Genomic DNA, 8,870 nt, shown 5'->3' with positions numbered 1-8,870 from the left:
AGTCTCAAGTTACTCAGAAGATGATTTTTTTCCGTTTGTGTACAGGTACTTAAGACTGTCATACCCAAACACAATGTCAGAAAGACAAACTTTAGGTACGGTGACATATGGAACATTCTACTTCTAAAGCAACTGAGAATAAAAATGCTTTGCTTTGAGGAGCCTGAACACGCTGTGCATATGTCAAGGAAAAACAGCCTTCTATTCCAGTGTTAAGAGTTAATTTTGCTGTAAGAACATCGTGCTGTTCCTTACAGGGAAAAGCAGTGCTACTAAAACAGCCATTCTTACAGTGTAGGGAGAATTAATACTATTGAAATGTAGTCATTGGGTTTTGGGCTTCATTAATACACTATGGGGAAAAGTACTCAGCTGAGGTACCCTGGCCTGCCTATGGAAGCAGCGTATGACTGCTCCTCTAGGGAGAGGGTGCACCCATCTTACTCACATAAATCAGACCTCTGAAATGAGACACAGTAACACTGAACCACTGAGGCTGGAAGGGGTCTTGGGAGGTCACCAGCCCACCTAATGCTCAAAGTGGGGTCAAAACTAACCTGAGACCTGGCTGCTTAGGTCCTTGGACCCCTTGAGCCGCTCCAAGGACAGAGATTTCACAGCTCTCCGGGCAACTCTCCATCTCCCTAGTTAGAAATCAATACCCTATGAAATAGAAAATACTGGTTTTATTAACAAAAAGCTCTTTTGGTCATGAGCAGTCATATAACTCACGCTAATTACTGCCCTAATTTCTGCATGTTCCATTTCAGCAGTATTTTACTGTAGTCCTGATGGTTTCAGGTCATAATGTAACAGAGTTTCTAGGCAGAGGGGTCATCTTTTATTAAATGTACCTGTTTATCTGGAAAATCAGGACAAGTTTCTGGATGGACTGCATACCAATATAGCACTGACTCAATAGAAAGGCTGTGTTTATGGCACATAACTTTCACACAGTTTCCTACAGGGTTTTAACTCCCTCCTCCTTTCTCCTAGATGATCAGTATTTTCATAACACTCTCTCCCCTTCCTGTTTCACATCCCCTGTACTCCCGGGATGCCACTAGCCTTTTCTTTAAAGATGGTCTACTTGATACATACCTAACCAAACTCTAAGCAGTTGTTCTGTATTTAGCTTGAGAAGCTGCTGATTCAAACCGAGATTTGAAAAAATACTTGTATGCTTGAAAGCTTATTTGATTTTTTCCAGCTGTACCACTTAAGTGACGCTATTCGTACCTGTAAACCTTGTCTAATTTATGCAAAACCTATCATAGGTGTCTCAGCCTTTTCTGCCCTTCTTCCTGCTCTTTCGCTAACTCAGAAAAGCATAAACCTGAGGAAGCAGTAAATACGGCTGTTGTGATAAGCATATTGTGTCCTTATGAACACAGGTGTAAGCAGTGCTACAAGCATGCCAACACTGTAAGGGCAGAAAAGTCAAAAACTAACCTGCTTAAAACTGTGTAGAAGGTCTCACCTCTAGGCCTGTGGATGTTTGCAAAATGAGGTGTCTTTTAAATTATGTCAGGTTTTATGTTATTCACATATTAGTCAGGTTGTGCACAGAAGCACAAGGAAGTGCGATATTTTGTCTGTTTAATGAAAATTAAGGACATTTGATATACAAAAATAATTCTTCTCTGTTTAACAAATGATAAAGGACAGATACAGTACTAGAAGTCTCTCTTCATGGGGTAAATCCTAGCAATGGCCTGCAATGCTTTACAGAAAGATTTTTCTTTTAATTCCCCAAAATGCTACTTATCCACAGCAGGGTCTTATAATCAGCAAGGGCAATTTTTTTTTTTTCCCTGAGTCAGGCAGCACTTACATCCTGGGGCAGGATGATTACAACCCATGTAAATACAGATATTCACTCCTCCCAGAATGAAGGACTCCGCTACAGTTTAATTGCATATTACTCACAAAATAGTTTCCTTCTATCCATTTCACATTTGTTTCTTGAATTAACAGTGATGTATTTTTATTACAACATAAATGCATGTTATTAGATGGCATGACTGTAATATAGCTTTTTGGCTAGAGTTTCGGAAGGAAAAGATTTCTGATCCCTGTTTGCACAACTGTGTATCTGGCATTAAAATTATCATTAGACAAAATACGTAACAGAAATAAATACCTAAAATACAAAAGCAGACCATTCTGAAAACTGTGTTCGGCACCAGACGACAGTCATTCTCTTTGGAACAGACAGAAGCTCCATCCTCAGCTGCACAGGAGAAAACATTTCCACACTCCCTTCCCACCACACCAGGCTGGCTTCTGGCCTGGTGCTTAGGGTGTGCGTGGGGAAAAAGAGGGTTTGGATCCCCTCAGGCAGTGGCAGGAACAGGACTAACTTCAACTGGAGGACACACCAAGCACTTGTAAGATGATATAAAAAGCAAGGATCAGTGCCGTGTGACTTCTACTTTTGAAAGAATCATTTAATACCTGTTTTCAGAAAGGCAGTCGTTGATGGTTCTGAATCCCAAGTGGCAAGAGTTGTCTAATTTTCAGGGAAAAGCAGAATTAGGACTAGGTCCTAAGTATTTCCTGCTAGCTTATTTTGGTGGCATCTCGCAGAGCTTGCTGCAGTTCGTACAATCAGTTTTAGGGTACTTAGGGACTGAGAGACAAGCAGTATGACAGCTGAAGCTGTTACTCTCCAGGTCTTCCCACAGGCAGGGACACTGAATCTAACAACAAATCAGATCTTGAACTGCTACAGTTTTAATTTAGTTTGTTATGATAAACTAATAAAACCTGCAGTTAGGAGTATCTAAGCTCATTAAATTCCTCGCTTGTAGGGGAAAAGTAGTTTTCCTTGCCACGTGGTCCAGTTTCTTCCTTGTGCTACCTCGAACACCAGTTAGACCTCCCAGTGAATCAGTCCTGTTCACCACTGCAGCAGGAGAGAACTTGGGTTCCTGGAAGAGGGGGGAGGTTTGGTAAATTAAATCTTATGACTGATGACCTCTGCCAGTGGCTGAGCAGGTCTGGTGAGTACCAGAGCTGGCATGATGCGGGCAGCAGGAGCGTGCAGCTGAAACTTGTGGAGGTGGCTGAGAGTGAAGAAGACAGGACAAGACTGAGACTCTTCCCTTTTTGATCATGAGAAGCTAAGAGATTGCCTAACTGTGCCTCTGGAAGCTGCAGGTGTGCTTTGCCTTGAGACAAGATGTGCTGTTCATGGATGTGGATTCTGCTGTGAGGGCCAAGTGTGTTTCACAACAGAGTGTCACAACTTTTATGGCTTTCTGTAGGTCTAAATAAACAGTCAATGTCTCTATTCTGTTTTCTTGAAATGCCTAAAAAAATGTGTTCAAAACCCTCCCAGGCCATCAAATTAACATTTCTATTAACCTTTCTAATCCAAAATTAATCAATTTAGGTAACTACTAATGCCTTCCTAAAGCAAGAACTTAAGTTATTACCTAACACAAGTATTACACTTCACAAAAATGTGAAAACATTCTGACACCTCTACAAATCTGCAATATATAGACAGTTAAATTATTCCAAGTTTTCTTTTGTAAATCTGGACCTTTTACTATGCTAAATGGATTCTGAGATCACTTTTTAGGAGCACTACCTCTCAGACAAAATATCATGCTAAAGTACATGCATGCAGTGTTTTAGATTGCTCTTTCAAAAAGTAACACATCCTATTATATGTCCTTACTATAGAAGCAGTGAACCATCTTTATTGCCTCTCCTAAGTTTCCTGCATGGTTATTATGAATCCTGAAATTAAGTGTGATCATAGTAAGATTCTCCATTCTCTGTTAGCTAAAGGAAAAATTAAAATTCTCTAGTAGGATAAGAGGGAGAAGGGTAAAAACACCCATGACACCAGCATACTGCCACCCATAATAAAAGTCAATACACATATGCTTTTGCTTTTCTACAACGTAACACATCTGTGTTTACTCTGAATCTAAAATCTAATCACATTTGGTTGAGGGGGTTGGTAATTCTCTGAGACTGGCACAGACCAGTTTGGAAATTCACATACTTTTATGATTACAGATCATCTAAAGCCTTCAATATGTGATACAAGTCAAGCAAAGTCAATTCTTAGCTCTCAGCTTTGACAGATTCCCTTTCAATCTAGGCTGCTCTATAAAAGCAATTCCCTTTTTTTAAATAGAGGTAAAGCACACATAACTTTTGCCAGATTTCCTTACAAAACCTGCTAATTGTCTTTTAATTATTATTTTTCCTCATCAGGGACTGGAGGGATTCTGGTTCTTTAACAGATTTGACTTCAAATGTGCAAGCGACAAAAACTGGTACCTCAGGATAATCCTGGCTCTCATTAGTGGCCTGCCTGAAAATAAGCCGGTTTTTGGGAAGAATACAAAAACCCCATAGAAGAAGAGACACTTAATACTTCAGCTGTTCCCTGGCTGCTTTGTTGCAGAGAGTATCTTTGTGTTCATGCATCTGAAAGGATTAGGACATGTAAGCAGGGATCCTTTGAGTGCTTCAAACAGAGAACTGCAAGTCTGGGGGATTTTCAGTGCCCTGTGGTCTGGCAGTATGCAGTGTGATGCCAAAGTATGTTACCTATCTGTGGGACAGCTATCCCAATTTAAACACTACCTGCTAAAACTCTTGTTAAGACACGGCAATTTGTTTTAAACCAGCTGAAGAGCCAGGACTCTTGGGTAGGGTTGGGAATAAGTGTGCAGGTGGTTGAACTTGAAGAGCTCACCTCGGCAGTTCTTATCAGTAACCAGCAATTGCCTGCACCATATCATGATAGCTATACTTTATCCAATTTAAGTGTCAGATCAATTAAATGAGGTTTGAGTTAACATCTCCTGGGAGCACATTACATCTCTTAAATACATTGTTTCAGGCAAGCAGTACCTTCAGATTGGCACTGCTTCATTGATTAAATTCCTATGTTTTCAGTTACTGTCATAACCTTAACGGCTGAGAGATGGTTAAAAAAAAAGTGCAGTCTAGAGCATGATAACATGATAGCTTTTTAATAAACTGGCAAATACATGTGTACTTATATCTCCCTGCTATCATGCTGTATCAGGGCCCTGTTGTCTCTTTCAGGGCAGGAGGATTGGTAGAAATGCAACTTTTTAGTTTAATTTCCAACTACAAAGGAAAACGATGCGTTACTGTTACAGAAAGTCTGACATGGAATAGTGTTACAGTAATTAGAGTAAGTTTAGAGTTACACTGATTGGAGTAAGTCTGTGAACAAGGTCTGGATTTGTAAGTAGGTAATTTTTAATTTCAGCTCAGAAAATTATTATATGGTGATGTACCAGAGGTCCTTGTCCCAGAACACAGTGAGAGCAGAAGCTCAGCTCAGCAGTTGCAGTGGTATTCACTGATTTTGTAGTTAAACTCCTTCTCCCTAACCTCATTTTTCAGGAAATTACAGCCAGATCAAATGCACTCTTTAAAACAAAGTTATTTTAAAATTGATTTGATGGTTTCCTACTTACAGTGATAGGCTTGGTAAAACAGAGGAACAGGAGAACTGATTAAATTTACTGATGGTTTACAGTCCAATTCCATGCTATTTATGTACTCGGGTAAGCTCTCTGTCTTCAGTGGATGGATTCCAAATACATAAGAGTAACCAGACTGATACATATATATTTATCTTCTTATTGAATACACAGCTGTCTATCAGAACCCTAATCGGATGATCATCAGTTTACAACATAGATCATTGTTCAGTTACATTTAAAATAAAAATGGAGCTCTAAGCGTAACTTAGAGCTGCTCCTTTTATTTTCATGTTGTGCATGAGAGGAGCTTATCTAAGAGGATGATAACTTTTGATAATAATGATAACATTTTGACTTTTGTGTTTTCTGATATTGTTGTACAACTTCTGCTTTTAAGCATAGAACAAGAAATACAGAAAGTGTTAAGTATACATACGAGAGCTAGTTACATAAAATGAAGGTTGCCAGTAGCACTGGTGCAATATTCACAATTAGAGACAAAACTGATGTATTCAATAATTTAACGCTTAAATACCATTGCAGAACAGGAAGTTCAGTCTTTATTTTCTAAATGGTACCAAGACCTGCTGCTCCTACAATGATAAAGAGGAAGGAAGCAAAAAGCTTTCTCTGTGTATTTCTGCAGTTTACAAAGCGGTTTACATCAATTCAAAGTGTAAGACAAACCATGATGCAATTCCCAAAGGCATTTACTGTACTTCATCATGCATGTCTGAAGTTGTTTCACAAATAATGTAGCAAATATGCATTTACCGTAATATTTAGCATATTTTCTCTAATTGTCCTCTGACAAAATCAGACACTTTTTTTTTCCCCAAATCATTCTCTTATCTCACAGCAAAGTCTGCCTTTTCAGCTTGCTAGCTGTCCTGGGCAAGCATTTTCTTTCATCAATTACACCTTGATGTAGAATATACTCTTTTAAAGGCTTCCTGTTGCTGTATAATCTATAAAAATAACGGTGCAGACATTAAGTTAGAGGAACTGGTGGCATTTTAAGATCGGTGTCAAAGATCCTATCCCAGGCTAAGTGACAGTAATTAAAAACACAGGAGGACCTGTCTGCACAAGAGCCAGCGATGGAGCTGAACCAGCACAGCAGCGTTGGGAATCATTGGGACTGAATGGTGCTGTGTAAACCACTGCACAGCATTGGGTTTGACACATGAATGTTACCATTTTCTATACATATCAATCCTCAGCATTAAAGATCTGCTGCTGCAGCAAAGACTGAGGTATTTTCAGTGGCACAACTGCATGGGAGGAATAATTGTGTAAGGCTAATAAAAGTGATGTAATCAATTTGCAATCATGCTTTCCTGTAAACTTACTTTTAATTTCACATTCGGTAAATACAGGCATTATATCCAAAAAACATGTGTCTCTTTCTGTAGACATGACTGACAAGCCCTATGTGCAGCGTGCTTCCAAAACAAACATGACTCAATACCTTTGGGTCAGTAACTCACACAAATGATGAAGAATGTTTTTTGGTAATGTTCCTGAAGTGTACCTTAGAGAAAGTAGCAATTCACATGTTGGAGAAACATAATCAAAATTTGGTTTATAAAAATCTCTATGCTGTGTGGTAATTGTGCCTTCTCGTAGGATACACTGTTGATTACACTGCTCTACTTAAGCAAATTTGTTATATAAAAAAATAAGCACATATTTGAAATCTAAAGTTTTACCAGACCAGCGTGTCTTTCAGCACAAGCACTGTGATAGCCACTTGTGACATAAAGCACATGAAAGAAAAACAAACTCCAATTTGCAGAAATTACAAAAACCCCTTTTTGTTTAATTTCACAGTGATGGAATCACAGACGCGTAAGTTCACAGCTGGCACAATGTGAAGTGTGTTTTCATGTAGGCCAGGCACAAAGTGCCCCCTCCCTGGAAATGTTCAAGGCCAGGTTGGATGGGGCTTTGGGCAACCTGGTCTGGTGGGAGGTGTCCCAGCCCATGGCAGAAGGGTTGGACTGGATGATCTTTAAGGTCCCTTCCCACCCAAACCATTCTGTGATTCGGTAAGGTTCTCAAGCAGAGGTTACCAGCTGATGTACTGGAGAGTCCCCAGATCCTAAGCTGACCCTTGCAAGTAGTTACAAACCTCTCAGTAGGGATCCTCATACTACTGTTTGCTTGACCAAGGAAATCAGTCTATCTCTACCTGGTTCACAATGTCAGTTTACTTAAAATAGAATAGAAAACATTTTGTACTGAGCTATGGCACAATATATTCAGTTTCTGAAAGGCTGAAAATAGGCTGTAAAAGGCTGTTTAAAAATATCAAAGGGGTTAATTAAGAAAGTGAACAGTCACAGGAGTGACAAGTGTTACCTCTAAACCTGTGCTTAAAGCAGTGTGTATTAAATCTGTGTATCTACCAGACTGCAGATGAATCTTACTTGTTTACAGTTAAAAAACAAAACAAAATAAAAACCCCACAATGATTGGATACTCAATATATAATATATACAGAAAAAGTATTTAAAATTCTTGGATTCCCTAGTCCCTGATTGGCTGAGCCACTTAAAGACTGAGTAAGTTATAAAATAGTGCTAAATGCTTGTTGACTGGCTATATTCTGGATAGCTCAGCAGACTAGAATTATTGACTGTTTCATTGTGTCACAGGTTTTCCTAGCCAGAAAAAGTATGTTACTCAGCAATTAATTTAGGACTTCATCAGGACTTCTGGAGATTAGGATTAGCTAAGGTACTGCAGAAGAAAGTGCCCAATGATCAATGTTTCTAACTCAAAAATATGCAAAGCCCCCATCTAATTTTTCTTTGAACTGGCTTGTTCCAGAGCAAGTCAGCAACATTGAATGTGATTGCTGGAAGATCAACGAGCTGTTTCTTGTCCCGCTCCTGAGCTTACACATTTTCTGAGACTCATTTTTTTCTTTTCCTTATGGGATTGATCTGCACTGCTGAAGACAGTGAATGCGTATGCTGACTTGGACATAATGTTGAGAAATTACTCCCTTCTCCACTGAAATCACTTGTGAGAAGAATTGCAAAAACTGTTTATCACACAGTAACAAAACCCAGTTTGAGTAAGAAATCATGGATTGTCTCATAACACTGGAAGCTGTCCACAGGCTCAAGTTCGGTGTGAACTTCAGAAAACGGTGTTAGAGGCTGAAGTGTTTGGGGAAGTTTTTTTAAATATATAAGATTTTATATGCTTTTAAATTATATATGAGTATATAATGTTTTATATTTGCATGCACACACAGAGAGCAGTCTCTCCATGCTGGAAAACCCAGACTGTTATTTCTAGCAGATCTTGAAAACATTGTCAAACATGATCATGGCAGGCAGTAATCTTTCAAAGTTGCAGTGCAGTCTG

This window comes from Mesitornis unicolor, unplaced genomic scaffold, assembly GCF_000695765.1.
Source record: "Mesitornis unicolor isolate BGI_N332 unplaced genomic scaffold, ASM69576v1 scaffold36841, whole genome shotgun sequence".
NCBI lineage: Eukaryota > Metazoa > Chordata > Aves > Mesitornithiformes > Mesitornithidae > Mesitornis > Mesitornis unicolor.
The sequence above is the reverse complement of the archived record's forward strand: the minus strand, read 5'-3'. Positions refer to the sequence as shown.